This window comes from Aphelocoma coerulescens, chromosome 3 (genome assembly GCF_041296385.1).
Source record: "Aphelocoma coerulescens isolate FSJ_1873_10779 chromosome 3, UR_Acoe_1.0, whole genome shotgun sequence".
Classification (NCBI taxonomy): Eukaryota; Metazoa; Chordata; class Aves; order Passeriformes; family Corvidae; genus Aphelocoma; species Aphelocoma coerulescens.
The window spans coordinates 46,966,569-46,981,416 of NC_091016.1; the positions used below are offsets into that span (position 1 = coordinate 46,966,569).

General features: G+C 39.5%; 1 long non-coding RNA gene across 2 annotated transcripts in view; it reads left to right on the top strand.

The window, feature by feature from the left end:
* Window positions 1-14,848, top strand: part of LOC138108046 (uncharacterized) — an 84,416-nt gene that overhangs the window by 57,066 nt on the left and 12,502 nt on the right. Inside the window, exons 2-3 of one of the 2 annotated variants that reach the window (XR_011149837.1) lie at window positions 10,869-11,068; window positions 13,122-13,222. This is a non-coding gene — a long non-coding RNA (uncharacterized lncRNA). The remainder of the gene's footprint in view (window positions 1-10,868; window positions 11,069-13,121; window positions 13,223-14,848) is intronic. The other variant, XR_011149838.1, reaches the window with a different exon arrangement.

Below are 14,848 nucleotides of genomic sequence, written 5' to 3' on the forward strand. Positions count from 1 at the left end.
TCCTTACCCTCCGCACACAATCCCAGTGGCAGGATACTGTATCCTAAAGTGCCTGTTGGACGGCCAGTGATGAGGCACGGTGGAGTCCTGTCTTTGCCTGGGACTAACAACCTGAGCATTTTACCTCTGGCAAAGTACTTGGCACTGTTCCGCCAGGGATGGGTGAACCCTGCCGTTTGCTCTTTATTCTCCTTAGGACAGTGATGGAAGAGGGACTCACCATCTGGCTAATTCCCTAGATTTCTTAGTCTCTGGGTCCCCTGCTGTCCCTTGCAGCCACAAATTGAGTCCCAAGTCCAATCCACATTTCTGTTTGGAGACTTCCAAATGTGTGTCTTGCAGGCAAAACTCGATGGCCCCTGTTGGTTTGGCACACCCAGAGCAGTAGCAGGTTCCCCCTTGGTGTTAATGTCCTATTGTTCTCTAGCATTTTATTGAGAGGTGCTGCCTATTCCAGCCAGCCTGCTGCCAGTCAGTAGCTTATGAATGGCTGGAATTTTCACAGAGAGCAAGTAATAGCACTGGGAGTGGACCCCTGACTTTTCCTGCTCTGGACACTGTAGCCCACCAGAAACAGGAAAAGCGATTACAAGTTGCAGTCTTGTTTCAGGCCTTATGTGAGCACTGAGATGCAGAACTGTGGAAAGAGAGTTTGTGAACCAGAAAAGCTTTGGTAGAGAAAGAGGAGAGAACATCATGAGCAGAGTGGGAATACCCCACAAGCATGAATAGCTGTTCCTGGTGGGTACAATTACCTAAGTAATTTCTTCATTTATATTCCTCCCACACCTGGCTGAGTGCTCACCACTTCATGGTGGCCTCCCAAATGTCCTAAGAGTTGTCACTTTGCTAGCTTCCTCCAGAATAAATAACCCAAGCAGCTAACATGGATTTGTGGCTATCTGAGGACTGCTATTTTTGTGGGAAAAAGCTCAGCATTATGCATGTAGACAGCGAGCCAGTAATGAAGCCAAAGTGAGGAATAATGGTGCCTTTAGAGCTTCTTTTCCAAGTGCCTGCCGTTAGGGTTTTAAGTTCTGAAAGGAGCTTATTGCTTTCAGGCAGGACTGTTTTACCACAAGAAAATTGGAAAAAGGAGGAAGAAAGAAGAGGGAGGGGAGAGGAAAAAAAGGAGTCTTGTATTGTATAAAAACAATTGAGACAGTGGAAAGTGGAATTGGTTACTAATGATCTGTGGCTAAGAAAGCATTAAACACATTCAGACTTCAGCCTCTGTGATGATAATACTCAGTGGGTGAGAGGAAGGCAACATGAATGTCAGCGAAGCAGGAAAGAGCTTTAGTCCTGCTGCAGCGTGGTGTGACTGCCACCCTGGTTTCACCGCTCAGCTGGAGCCTGACTGCCTCATGCCCACTGGGCACCAGTGATGAACTCCTACATCAGCGATTAGCAACTGTTTTCCCGGCTGCTCCTTTTGGAAAAGCAAACAAACAAGTTTTTGTCTAATATCTGTCCATTTCCTTTGGAGTCCTGCTGAGAGTTCATTTGAAAGTGGGCTGTAAGGAGCCTCATTGCAGCAGGGAAGAGTAGGTGTTACTGCTGCACGAACTGCTGGATGAAATTCTATGGCTTGTGTTACACAGGGGGTCAGGCGTCGTGATTGTTGTAGCAGTTCTTGCTGCCCTTAAGATCTACGTCATTGTCTGCTTCAGCAGGGCTGGCTTACAGCCTAGGGGTTGTAACACAGCTTTGGTTTTTTGTGAAATGCTGACGTTTTGTTCTTCCTGCTGCCCACTACCTGTGACTCTGTGCTACGCAGAAGAGTCTATCTTATGCTCTGAGCTCATACAAACTGCTTTATTTAAATCTTGTTTTAAATATTTGTAGTGACAATACTTTTGTGGCCACAGCCTCTGTGGACAGAGAACACCTGTGACATGGTTCTTTGCACTTCATGTCTGTGGGACATGTCCCTCGTCCTCTCAGTAGGCCCTTCGCCCTGTACAGCTCTTCTGAGTAGTCTGTCCTGAGAGTGTCCCTGCGCTGTCCCGGTGTCTGTGCACTGCTCACCCCTGCAGCCAATAGCAGGGTGGTGGCAAGAGCAATCTTTCTGGGATCATTATGTTTCCTGCCTGCAAATGTGTCAGTCAGCAGTGAGGAAGATGAAGGCAGAGGTGTCTCCTTTCCCAGCTCTGCAGATGGGCATGGCTGCCCTGGAGTTGCATAGGGATAAGTGCAAAATCTGGCTCACGTTGCTGTGTCAGCCACTGCATCCTCAGGTAAGAGAAGAAGTCATGAATAGGTCGCAGTAACACCTCACAGTTCACACAGTGAGGTGCTGCCTGACAGACAGGTTTTGTGTCAAAACCTCAATCCAGTCCCCAAACCCAAGAACATCTGGATGATTTCCTGTCCAGGGCTCAGCCCTGCAAGGTAGTGAGGCTGGCTGTATTTCTTGAGCCAAAAGTGAAAGAATACAGCAGTTAGGTAACCAGGCTCCATTTGGAGACTCTCATTTTATTATTTTGCTAAAATATCCTCTAGTTTGATGACTTCAGTCACAGGCTGCCTTGTTTATTTGCTCTGCTGCTAAACTGTGATTTCTGAAATCACTCCCTGTTGGCCCTTTTATAATTCTCAGCTTCCCTAATAACCTTAATTTTCTGTCACAATTTTCTTTTCCAGTGTTAACACCTGCTATTTTATTTTTCTTTGTTAACTGGAAACTCTTATGGTAAAGCTCTCTTTAGTGAAGTGGTTATGGTGAACTGACATATCCAAATAAAAACCTGTGCTCATATGGAGCTCAGATACTGAGGAAATTTGAAAGATTTGTACAACAATTTTCTATTAAAACAATGAAAAATTCATCTTCAGTAATATCGTATAGGAAATTTAACAGTAAAGAATGGTATGCTCATTCCAGCCAGACTACAGCTTTTGATCTTGCTTGTTTATCTGAATTATTAGAGAAGAAAAGGGGGAATCCATTATATACAATTTTTAATGTAATTAATATAAAATTTATTTAATTTTTTAACGTGTTAAATAATTCAGCTATATGAACCAGTAGGTGATGGACTGTTCTTCCCTCACTAGGAAAGTACTTTTGCTGGGATATCTCCTCCTTATACTGTCTCAGATATGTGAAGCCTAGCTGTGCTAGTTCTCACCATCACACCAGAAAAAAAATTAATTTTTCTTTAAGACACCTAACATTTTTTGTATTGCAGATAAAACCAGCCTCAGCTTATGTACTGTACTATGTTTCTGTGTGAAATTGTCACCAACTTGGCTCCTTAGCTCCAGTTTAAATGTAGTGAAAACTGCCTGAGAGTCCCAGGCACCACTCAGTTTATGGTGCGAATGCATCAGTCAGAACTGGCTCTCAGGACGGAATATTGCATCAGCATAAATCTTGGCAAGACATCAGTGGCATGACTCTGGATCTGTGTCAGTGGATGTTAGAGGGTATTTCCCTCTTCTCTGGAGAGTTCTCCTAATCTTCAGCAGAAGTGCAGTCCCATGGGGCAGTTGTTTAACTTCTGTTGTTAGCTCTGAGTTAGGAAAAGTCAATTATATCCTTTAGGTAGGGATTTTATCTGGAGTGGATTCCCTCTCCCAGTTGTTTTGTACCATAAACAGTAGAGGAAGAGACTTCCCATGACATCTTCCACAATAGAAAGATGATACAAGAAATTGGAGTGCAGAGGATAATGCAAAAATGAGACATAATGAAAGTAGTCTCTGTACAGGATGAAAGTAGCTTCTCACCAAGCAGGCATCTTGGAAACAGCTACCTTCAGCAAAGTTCAAATACTCTTACTTCACATGCCTTTTCTTCATGTTCACAGGTTCATCATTGACGTGCATGCATTACTTGTGATATAAGAATTTACAGGGATTTATGGCTCATCTTTTTATCATTTGTTTCTACCTTTGCCACTCCTGTTCTAAACTGAGACCAATATGTTGAGATGACTTTGAATTTGTACAAAGAGGGAACAGGAAGCTATGACTGGTCTAGGGCTTTGCTCAAGTGAATTTCCCTGTTACAAACTGACTCCTAAGAACAGTTATGAGGTAGGCGGAATATATATGATTAATTATTTGTACCAGTAGCCCCAGGAAGTCCAGTTTAAGGACTCTGGACCTGAAGAGGTAGATACAGAACAATGTGAAGTCCTTGCTCTACAAAACAAACTCTTTAGATATTGAACAAAATATGCTAAGTGGTACAGATCCCTCTTCTGAAAAGGTCATCTCTTTTTGTTTAAGTTTAGCTCTTACAAACTTCATTTGACACTTTCTGCTCCTTGCAGGGGATGGACAGTGAGAAGTCATATCCTATCCACTGACTCCACACCATCATGAATTTTCAGAACTGTATAAACCATGCAGTAGTTTATCATAGTTGGTCTTTCTCTGAGCTTTTTCCACCTCAAGTGTGTCCTTTGTGTCCTTTTGTTGAGATGAAGGGATCCTAACTGAAAAATATTCAACATGCAGGTGAACAGAGTCACAATTGTGTTTTTGTCCTGTTTGTTGTTACTGGCATTTGAGTTGGTTTTTTGACTGCTGCTGAGCAGAGCCAATGCTTCCATGGAGCTGTCTATTGTAACCTCAAGCTCCTGCTACCAAATGGTAATTGCCACCTCAGAGTCCATAATTTTATTTCACTGTGAAGGGCATTTTTTTCTGTTGTAAGTGCAGATCTTCTATTTCATGTCTTTTCGCCCTTTATCTGTCCCTGCCAGGTCCTTCCCACTTATGCTACGGCTGCTCAGTTTCTTTAAAAATCATTAATGTGACACTTTACACAAAGAATTTTGAAAATTCAGTTGTATTTTATTTGGCTGTCTCACCTGACCTATATGTTAACTAACTTCAAAAAACTCGAATGGATTTTACAAAGCATAATGTCCCACTACAGAGCTGACATTGGCTCTTCCATATAAGTTGCATTCAGACATGTATTTGTCCTTTATTGTAGCCTTTACAAATTTGTGAACTAGAGTTACAAGCTTGCAGGCCTGTAGCTCTCCAGATCCTCACCGGCATCTCATTTGCTAACCTTCAGTTCAGTGTTCAGTGCCTAAAAATCGACATGGGAGGCTTTGTACCCCTATCAGTGATTCAGCTATTACTTCCTTGTGTTTTCTTGTAACTCTTGGCGAAATACTACCCAGCCCAGACAACTCATTAACACTTGTGTTAACATTACAACAGCCTCTCCACAGTCAGTTATGTTTCAGATGAATCCTCTGCAGCATTGCCTTCCAAAAAGGCTTCTAGTGAGGAAATTCCAGCAGTTTCTTCTACAGTGATCCTGGAACCATAGAAACATAGAATGATTTGGATTTGGACCTTAGAGATCATCTAGTTCCAACCTCCCATGCCATGGGCAGGAACACGCTTCACTAGACCAGAATGTCCAGAGCCCCATCCAACCTGACCTTGAACCCTTCCAGGGATGGAACATCCACCTGCTCCAGTGCCTCACCACCCTCACAGCAAAGAATATTTTTCTAATATCTAATCTAAACCTGCCATCTTTCAGTTTGAAGCCATTCCCTTGTCACCACATGCTCTTGTAAAAAGTCTCTCTCCATCTTTCTTGTAGGCTCCCTTAGGGTACTGGAAGGCTGCAGTAATGCAGGTGCTCCCTCTGCGCTTCTGCAACAACCTGTCAGTGGACTCCACAGACTGCTTGGCAGGCTTTTTGCTCTGATGTTGATGATTCCTGTGGAAGAGGAATTTAGCATTATGTTTGATTGCTCCAGCCAAATATTCTTCAAACTTCTTTTTTTCCCCCTGGCCTGCCTAATTATATTTTTGCATTTAATCTGCCAGGTTTTATGATCCTTTTTATTTTCTTCATTTGGATACAGCTTCTGCTTTTTGAATGATGCCTTCTAAATTCTAATAAACTCTTTTACTTCCCAAATCTTTAGTTCACTGCTCCATCACGCCTGCTTCTTTTTATTGTTTCTCGTTTTTGAGAAACAGACAGTGTGCACTGAAGCTCTGCTTTTAGTAGGACATTCTTTGGTAGTCCCTGTGCTACTTGTAAGGATTTCATTCTCTCAGATATCTTTTTTAGCTTCTTTTTTAACAAGCTTCCTTATTTTTCTATACTTCAATTTCTCAAAATTTAGCCCAGTTGTGGTGGCTTTTTTAACTTTGATACTCCAAAGAGGATATTTTATCTAAGTATGTTATGGTCATTGCTTTTGAATGCTGCTTTTTCTATGAAAATTTGAACCAGAACCTACATAGTCTTAACTGTCATGATACAAAGTATTTTGAAATCCTGAGATGAAAAGATTTTAAGGTGATAAGGAGACAGCTCAGGTACATGTACCAGTGTCAATGGGATTGATTTGAAGGCAAAATGGTAGAAGAAGTTTAAGAAAATATTTTGAAGCACTCAACTGTTGTGGAATTTATCAGAATTCTGTAAAAATTTAGCATTTCAAAATATTTTCTTAAACAGAGATCGGAAAAGAGGGTAGTGTGGAGATGGAATGACCGAGGCTAATATCACTGTAGGAACAGAGCTGGGACTGTTAAGATACCATAGAGTGACTGCAGGCAGTATTGAGAACAAGCAGAGGAGAGGAAATGATGGATCAGGAAGGTAATTTTTGGTAGCAGCACTTAGAGTGGATTGGAAGAGTGATCAAGAATATTTTGGTTGGGTGGTATGGCATGAGGAGATAATATGACCTTTCTCCATACTAATTTGTTCATGCAAACAAAGCTGCCTCTATGCAAACTAGGTCAACGTCTTGAAGGCATTTGGACAACTGGGCCCCTGCCTGAAGCAGTTCATATATTAAAAACTGATTCAAACCTCAGAAAATGTTAACTGGACTAACGTATGATAGGATTAGAAGTTATGAGCAGGGCTGATGATCTTGAAAATATACTGGAATCCTGTAATGCTGTATTACTTGTGCTATACTTCCTGGAAGATCCTCAAGGAAAATTAGCAGAAGAACCTCAGGTCAAAAATGGTAGCAAAAGGCTAATTCTTCAATTAATCAAATCATTACAGATGAAATTTCTTTATGCAAAGGGAGCAGGTAATTTTGCATTAGTGTTTTGCACATGTAGGCTTTATCCACTGAGGAAATGTAATCATCAGTCCAGGCAGTGCTTTCCTCCTTGCCTCCCAGCTGCTAGCTTAGAAATAAATGTGTGCAGAATGGATGTGTGTGGTAGTAGCTATATTCTTTACCCCTGATTTATTTGGTCCCATACACGCTGAATACATCAGGCATTTGTTTAAGTGTATCTTTCTGGGTAACTGTGGACTGGAGGAATATTGAATTTGGTATAATACGAATCTCTCAATAAATAAAAAGTCTCCCACTAAATCTCGCTTTATAAAGGCTGAGAAGAGAGATCTGTAGCATTCCACCTGCGTGTGAATCGATTTCAATCAGCCTTTAGGAGGTTTCAGGCTGTGTTAGCTGTAGGATAGCACAGCACAGCAGCAAAACTGCCCTCACGTCCCTTATTGACAGGTTTGTTATGAAACATGGAATATTTAGATTGAGGAGATGCATCCCAGTACTGCAGATGCCCAACCCTGTTATCTTCAAGTCTGCTCTAATGCTATCCACAAGCACACCAGCTTCCCCATCATATGCAACAGGACACTAACTTCTCCATATTGGCCTTTTCTGGAAATGAATTAGCTCCTTATGGGAGGGAGGCTGAGGGGGATATTTTCTTGTTACTCATTTTAAGGGCAATGTCTGTATTTAGGAAATGGGCCAACTTTCCCTTTTCAGACTCCTCTGATTCAGATATGGGCAAGGTGAGAGGTTAGAGGCCTCATTGTTAATGAGTGAGGCAGCCTCTGATTTTTACACTAATTGAAGCATTTACATTTTTCAGCAGAACTAAAATGCAAAACGAACACATTCCTTGGAGATTTATAACTCCACAATGGATTCTCCTATCCTCTCTCCCTTAATTATCCCAAATAATCTGAACTCTCATGAAGAAGAAAGAAATTAATATTAATATTCCATTTAGAATATACTCTAAAATGCAGTAGAAAATGGAGGCAATAATAATGATAAAGAGGGTAGCTAAGATGATTTGGAATATATAATCTTTCTTGTCTTCATTGCAGCTTTCTTGTACTAGAGTAAGCCAGGAAAACTCAGTCTTGCATTCATTTAGCAAAGCAATTTTTTTGCTACATTAACTTCCAATATATAAGTAAAAGCTTAGTAAAATATTGTTCTGTCTGTTAAGTAATATTTTGGCTCTGTGCCTCGATCAGAAAAAAAAAAATTAGGTATAAAAGAAATTGGGTAACTCCTTTTGAATAGTGTTGGTACATGGGGGGCAAATATACAGGTGTGACCCATCACTGGAGAGTAGACAGGAAAAGTAGCTAGAAGAAAGAGCAGCTGTAAACTGGACATGAAATGAAGCAGAAATTATAGTTTTGTTGAAAGAAAGAAGGAAATTACAGTTATCAGGAGGGGAAACAGTAGGGTCAAACTAATCAAAAACTGCAAATGTTGAATTTGTAGGTCAGAGACAGAGTCTACTTGCATGACACTGGCAGAGAGGTGCCACAGAGAAGGGTGGAAGGGGGAAAGGAAGAATGTCTGTTCATTTGGGTGATGAGACCAAAGTACCTGGTAAATGTCCAGTTAGCCACTGACTGACTGCTGTTGTGAGTTACAGATTTGTGATTGGCCTTTCCTGGTCTGAGATGGCCGCTAGCTGCTGTGCCAAGTTCCTTGCTCCCAGCTCTAGGGCATTGTCAACCGAGCTCCCACTGCCCTGGAAGATTGCAGTTATACGATGTGAGTGGAGAATTGGTTTAGTTTAGATTGACAAGTGTCCTAAGATGGAAAACAGCCTTGAGAAATGGTCCTTGATGCTGGAATACCATTCACACTGAACACAAAACTATGCCCAAGTTCAGCTTTAAAATTGGAAGCATATTATAAATCTGAGTCCCATAACCACTTCTACATTTTGTTCTGTGTAAATTTGTTCAGTGTTTCCACTGACTGAGAGGAGCCAGGGACTTTCAAAAGGCCCACCACTTGTTAGGGTCTTGGCTTACACTTGTCTTGGTGTTGCACTGTGGGCTGTGATTTAAACTATGTCATCCCATGAAGTAATGTTTGATTTCTTGGACAATATTTTGTGTCAAAACTGTAACTTTTTAAAGGAGGGAGGGACATGGAGTAACTCTACTCTCCTGTGCTTATAAACCCTTTTTTTCTCACTGTCTTAGTACAATGTTAGCAAGTTGCTGTAAGAGTGGAAGACATAAAATTCAGTGAAACCCATCTACAAAGCTGTTGCATACGGCATCATGTATTGGGCTTGAGAATAGATTGTGGGTGAAAAGACTATAATATTTAAAAAAAATTACCAATGAAAGAGAATGATACTAAAAATAGTGAAGAGACTTGAGATCAGCTGTGAACTAAAAAATCCATTTTACTGTTTCTTTTTAGCTTGAAAATAGCCTTTACTGTTTTTGTAACAATTTGCCTATCTATTTTGTCTGCTCAGCTTTCAGAGGCTCAAGACATGTTTTTAAGAAGTATTGAGGCATGGAGCTAAGTCTAGAAATGTATAGAAACTGGTCATGGTCAACATGCAATCCAGCTGCTCAGGACTATGCATCGCTGCACAGTGTGGTAGTGCTGTGTGTAGGTGCAATTGTAGTGTAGCTGGGGGGTGCTGTGGGTTGGATATTTTGGGTCCCTTTTCAGTACAGAGCTTCTGTGAAAGGAGCTTGTGTTTCTCAGCCTTCTCCAACAAGCCAAAATATTTGGGAAGGAACACTAGGTCCCAATGCAGTGTTTTGTTGTTCTGTTCAATATAGCAACATTCAGTCTCAGGAAAAGCAATTTTGTGATCCTGCCTCCTTGGTTTTATTTGAAAGTCAGAAACAAACCCAAATCAAACCAAAACTCCTGGCTAATGATGTTAGTTGTAGATACAGGTTTTTGGTGTGGATATGTGTTTTGAATAGTTACTAGCGAATATGTGACCTTTAAACATAATGGAATGGGGAAACTAGATTTTATTTCATTTAGTCAGATGTAACAATTTCAATGTTACATATTGCAAGAACACTTGCAATCCACCATTGAGAAACAGTAACGTGATGGATAAAGCACTGGTCTGGGATTTTATCCTAGGCACTGCTGTAGAATTTCTACATCAAATTGTCCAAGAACATTAACCAGACCACTTAGCCAGGGCTTTCTTATCTGTGAAAAGAGTATGATAATCCCACCAGTCTGTGGCAAATCCATGAATATTACTCATATTTACTAAACAGTTTCAGGTTAATTTTTTATCTTGTTCACTTATTTCAAAAATAACTTTCAGAAAAACCTGACCAAAGATATGAAAGCTATTACATTACATCACAAGCATAATATAAATTGGCTGACCATGCTAGACTGTTGAATGTCCCTGGATGAGAAATTAAAATAATTTGTTTAAATTATTGAACAACTGGTTGCAAAACTATGATATGACCAAAAATACCTCTTACCAACTTCATGATCACTGAAAATTTCTGCAGCAGTCATAAAATTTATGCATCTTAGTTACATTCCTCATTATTTTTTCCTTAAATAAGAAATATGACACAATTTTATTATTAAAATTACAGTTTGATTTCCAAATATATATTTTTTTTTATGCAGCAAAAATTTTATGGATTGTTTTCTTGTTCATCATTTAATGAGCAGTAAAATATTCTGCAAACTGCCACAGAAGAAAATATCACATACAAAAGGATGAAGAAGGGAATAGAACACCACATGCTATAAATTGAACAAAATAAATACAAGGTATCTATGCATGGTTTTTATTACATGTCTTTTTCTCTATTACTCTAGGTAAAAAGAAATACTCTACATTTCTTCATGGGAATTAGGATAAGACACTAAATTCCAGAAGCTGCCTGGTACCTTTTCTTAATTTGGAAAAACAAGAAGTGTGTGTTTTTTCCATTCTTGTTTCCATTTCCTGACTGTTGTCTCCTGTGCATCACATATCAAAGCTGCAGTGGTGCTCATTTGCAAGAAGAGTGCCACATGTGAGTGCATGATGGTCTGATTGTGAAAGACTTGCTTTCCTTCCCTTTTCTGGAGATCCCAAAGGCCACATTTGTCTTACAGTCTCTTTGCTATGAGTGTAATTAAATGTAAAGCACTTTGGGATGTTCAGCTGTATAAAGTATTGCCATTGAAATGCAAGTTGTATTTCTGCAGAAAACACAAAAGGAAAAAAACCAAATAAACAGCAACAAAAAGCAAATGAAAAGGTTTCCAGGGATAAAAATGTGAACACTGTTAGATAAATAAAACATTAGGAAGAAGGAAAAATACTTCCGGAAAACAAATCAATAAGATAAATAAAAAGATTTATTTGAGAAAGTTGACAAGCTTGCAGAAATTTCTAGCTTACAAGGTATTTGCAGAGAGAAAATATGATGAATCAAGACACCATCATCAAAGTACAAACCCTAGGTATTAAAATTTTAACTCTAACTTGTAGAGAGTCCAAATCTTTTCCTCTGTGACATAAATTTGCACAGGCAGTAGAAGCTTCCAATTACAGAGTTTCTTCTGTATTTTACGTCCTTGGAGATAATGTTTTTCCTTTTGTAAAATGAGTGTGAGATTCTGTCCTTCCCAATTTATGACTTCTACATGACACATTAGGAACTGGAATTATTTATAAAAACAGAAAAAGATAAGGCTTAACAAGCTCATTGATGGATATCCCTGTTTATTACCTGCACAAGGACAGTTTTGCCACCGTGAAACAGTGACAGGACTTACCCTGAGTTGTCATTCAGCCATGGACTAGACCCTAGATATTCAATCTTTCAGGTAAATGCCCTGATAACAAGGCTGTAGAAGTATAGGCATAATCATGTATTTTTTTCTCTCCATTAGTTCTAATGGTTTGTGTCCAACGCAACAGAATAGGGAGCTGCATGGAGGGCTCCCCTTCCAGGGCAGCACCCCAACCCTCACATTGCTAAGTAGCAGTCTGAGAACAAGTACCATCACATCCAACTCCTCTTTGTTCTTTTTGGAAAGGTATCCAGTTTATAAAACCAGGAACACTTCTTCCTTCCAGGTCCTTCTTCCATCCAGGTTGTTTTAGTAGGTCATGGCTCTACCTCCTTGTAACCTTCCTCATAAGAGGTTCCCATCCCCACATGAACTTCTGAAGGACCTTCTCTGTTGGGGAGGCAGTGTTTATAGCAGGGCAGAGGCACATGTTGTCTTCTGGCTCCAGCTGTGCTGAGCATCTTTTTTTTTCTTTTTTTCCCAATTGAAAGTGTCAGGAAAGTAAGAGAAACTCTTAACCAAAACAGTTTTCCTTTGCTAGAGACCTGATGTTTGCTATACACATATTTTCCAGATAACTTAATATCTCCACAAAAAAATCAATAAATGTTCTCTATTAGACTTTCAACTTTGTTTCAGTCTTCAATGATGGCTTCTCATCAAAATTCATGTTCTGAAGGTCCTGGGTTTGCTTTAGCTTTTACAGCTTTCCCATACCAGACCATATTAACTCCTCTTATAATCTACCAGTCTATGCTGAACTGAAGCTAATGTGCTGATGGCTCTCTCTGTACAAAATGTTCATGCTTCTCATGTGTTGAAGGACAAGGAGTAACAGAAGCGTGATTTGCCTTTCCAATTTTCAGTTATCCTCTGCATTTTAGTTATTTCTGATAAAATGTCTTGAAGGCATCAATTCACTTTGTCTTAGAAGTATGATTTGAAGAAAACTTGGTCTTCTCCCTGGTTTAAAGGATATATATCAACAAACATTTCCATGCTAGATGTACTTCAGAGCAAGAAGTTGGACTGCTCTTTCATGTTTTGCTTAAACTTGCTCAGTTTGGTCTAAATTGACTCTCCTGACATTTCATAGTTAGCTTGAGTAATGCTGTGCACTCCCACTTTTTTAATAAGTATCTGAAATGTTTGACGTAAGACCTCGCAAATTCTGAATCTTAGTTTTGTGTTTCCCTTTGTTTGGAGAAATAACCTGGTATATTTGATTTCCTGAAACACATATGTTAAGAAAACACGTCTCTCACAGTTGCTTTACTTCTGACCTAGACTGAAATGCAGTAGGAAGGTGGGAGAAGGCCTCAGCTGAGTTGAAACTGAAGAGAAAAAGAGAAATGCACTTGCACCACTGAAACCTGGATCCATAGAAGGTAGTTTTTATGGCAGCTTTATTTTTGTGGGTTTCTAACAACCTTCTTATTTAATCTTATTGTGAATAAGGGGAGAAGATGTACTGCCATGAATGCTAGTGCATGGTCAAAGCTCCAGCTTTCTTTATTACTTCCATTATCACAATGGATCTTCATTGGCCTGAATTGCTAACATCCTTACAGGAATGATAAGACTAAAATGGTTCTACCTGTCATTCACTGATGTGTGAATTGACAACCAAATGATTGGTCAATTTCTCTGTGCTTCAATAGCTTCTTTCATCCTGATTTATGGTATAAAATGCTGCAGTTTCAGCTAAGTTTTCTAAGGGGTAGGTAAAGTAAATTAGACAATTCGACATAATCTTGGATTTAAGAATTGAAAACCCATCAGCGTCTCTGTCTTGCAAAGAAAATACATTTCAAAATCTGAAAATACAAAATCTTTTGTAAGGAAGAGGTATCCTTACAAAAGAAAACTCCTGTAGTCCTGGCAGTCTCCCTGTGAATGGCTTTCATGAATTTCTAATATATTTTTCTTTTGTTCATTTTTTCAAAAAAACTTTGGACTCTAGAAGCTTTTAAGAAGGAGAAGTTTTTAAATTGGAGCAATAGGAAGTGCTAAATATTTTATTAGTGATTTGTGATAACATGCTTTTCCTTTATTCCTTTAATAGAAGAAAATCATGACAGTTAGCAAAATGATGAGGATTAATGTATGAAAATGTATTGCATGGCAGCCTCTGAGTAATGTATTCATAAACAGTTTCTTTTTTAAAAAAAATATGTGTCAAAATAAATTACAAGAAGACTAGGCAATTATTGTAGTCAGTTCAAACAGAATACACGGTCCCTGAGTTTTTTCTGTAATGTCTGCTGCATCCTGACTGAGATCATCCAGTCTTCATCTGTTTCCCTCTCTCACAGGAATGTCATGTTGCTTTTGTTCACCTCTGCTTAAAACAGAGTAAAGCAAGTGAATCTCTCAAGAGTTTAATGTAGGAAAATTGCTTCATGATTTAAGTGAGGTTTCATCTCAAATCACTTTTCAGTTTATTTGGTCCTTTTTGCCAATGTTGGTGAACCTGTGTCCTTCATGGCCTACAGGTAATCATTCACTTTTAAACATTAATATGAACAGAGCTTTATGTTCTACACAATCTGTCAAAACAGAGAAACAATGAAGAGCTGCAGAGGGAAAAAAAAACCAAACACCCAAATATAAAGATAAAAACTGAGACAGAAACCATCAAAAGAGAAAAGTTGAGACAGACAAAGGCTGAGTAATAGTTTTGACAGGCTGACTGGAAGCCAGTGTGCTTTATGCTGTGAGGGCTTCATCCAAGTTTCACTGGTGGCAGTAGAATGGCTTCAGGAGGCTTTGATTCAAACCTAATTCAGCCAATTTATTGAATGATTTCTTCATTTTTGTCACACCAGTCTTGTTGCTGAGCAGGAATGAGGAGGAAGGGGACAAGGGGAGGCCAAAGGAAAGTTGACCACACAAATGTAATGTTGGAAGCATTAGACTGCATGGGGTTGTTCAGCCTCCACAAAGAACCAAACTTATTCCCATGGAAACCAATGTTCAAAGATGAATAACTAGCCTGGCTCTCAGCAGCTCCC